At 43.8% G+C, this 1,770-nt stretch overlaps 1 pseudogene; it reads right to left on the bottom strand.

Annotated features, from left to right (window-relative positions):
• Window positions 1-444: 444 nt before the first annotated feature.
• Window positions 445-1,517, bottom strand: LOC101604693 (annotated as a pseudogene).
• Window positions 1,518-1,770: the final 253 nt, after the last annotated feature.

The raw sequence follows: 1,770 nt of genomic DNA, 5'->3' as shown, positions 1-1,770 counted from the left end.
CATATGCCACCATGCTTGGCAAATAAAATTTTTTTTTTAAATGTAATACTGTTTATTTAACTTCAAAAACATCTCAGCATTCTAAACATACAAAAAATAACACAATGTTGCAAATTGTGTTGAAGTACAGAGGGCCCTTGAACTTTCAATGATGCAGTAGTTCTTTTGCTTTGCTGACAAAGACGAGTTCTAGTTTAGAAACGAAGTTTGAAAATCTACTGCACTGAACTAAAGGAATAACTGCAAACACTTCTTCTCATGCCAGCTGACCCCACCCCCCTTTTCCACAACTAAGAATGTCAGCAGAATGCTATGTCACTATATACAAAACAAGACAACCTGAAGCTAAATGGATGCTCACTGCAGTATCAACAGGTCCAGCCTCACAGTGCACGCCCTGAGCTACAAGCCCCCCAAGAAGGCATCTCCCCCCCATTCTCCACGCCACACAAGGAGCATCAAGAGTTTGTCTCTGTTGTTTTGTTCTCTTTACAAACTATAGATATGTACAGTTGACAACTCAGGATTTCTAGCCAATAACCATAGAGCTAACACCACCTTACAAGTTGAAAACAAAATGCCAGAAACATCTCCAAATGCCTTGCCACACCAACAGCAAAGTGCACAAAGTGAGGAGAACACGAGAGTGCCTTTTCATCTTAAAAATGCTTGGAAGTATGTACAACTTTGATACAGTTTCAGGGTGCTCCGAACACCCATGGCCACTTCATGTGAACCACTGACACTTTGAGACTACAGTATGATCGTGATCAAGTTTTGTGATTAAACCGAATGAGGGCAATAGACACGGCTCCCAGGAGAGATGTGTCAGTCACGGCGCTCCCTACACTAAGGTATTCACAAAGGGACAGATAAGCAGTTTATTCATCCTCCTCCTCCTCCTCCTCCTCTTCCTCCTCCTCCTCTTCATCTTCCTCTTCCACCTTTTTCCGGGCAACTTTGGCAGGACCCTTGGCGCCATCAAACTTCCCTTTGGACTTATAGTCTGCAACATCCTTCTCGTACTTCTTCAGCTTGGCCGCCTTGCTGACGTACGGCTGCTTCTCGCTGTCACTCAAGTTATTCCACATCTCTCCCAGCTTCTTGGCCACATCTCCAATAGAGATGCCAGGATTTGTGGACTTGATCTTGGGACGGAATTCCGAACAGAATAAGAAAAATCCAGACGGTGGTCTTTTGGGGGCATTGGGGTCCTTTTTCTTCTTGCCTCCTTTAGCTGGTCCATAATCTTTCATTTCTCGATCATAGCGCACTTTATCCGCCTTCGCCATTTCATCAAACTTGGACTTTTCCTTGCTGGACATTGTCTTCCACCTCTCAGAACACTTCTTGGAAAACTGCAAAATTGACAGGGACCTCTGGGTTTTTCTTCTTATGTTCTTCTCTGCAAGTCTGCACAAAGAAGGCATAGGCAGACATCTTGCCCTTTGGCTTCTTGGGGTCACCTTTAGCCATCCTGACTGTATTGTTCGCTCGTCTGGGCAGCGCAGGGCACGACGCGCGGCCCAAATAAAATATTTTTAAAAAGAAAAATCAAACCAAAATCCAGAACCACACATGCTGGCACATGTCTACCAAGTACTCAGCTAAGGCAGGAATAAGCTCAAGGCCAGCTTGGGCTAAATAAATAATGAGACCTTATTTCAAAATTAATTTTATCAATTTTTATGTATTTTAAAGAAATAGAGAGAGAGAGAGAGACAGACAGGAAGGAAGAACATGGGCATGCCAAGGCCTCTTACCACTGCA

The sequence above is a fragment of the Jaculus jaculus genome, chromosome 6, assembly GCF_020740685.1.
Source record: "Jaculus jaculus isolate mJacJac1 chromosome 6, mJacJac1.mat.Y.cur, whole genome shotgun sequence".
Classification (NCBI taxonomy): domain Eukaryota; kingdom Metazoa; phylum Chordata; class Mammalia; order Rodentia; family Dipodidae; genus Jaculus; species Jaculus jaculus.
This window is presented reverse-complemented; position numbering and strand designations above follow the sequence as displayed.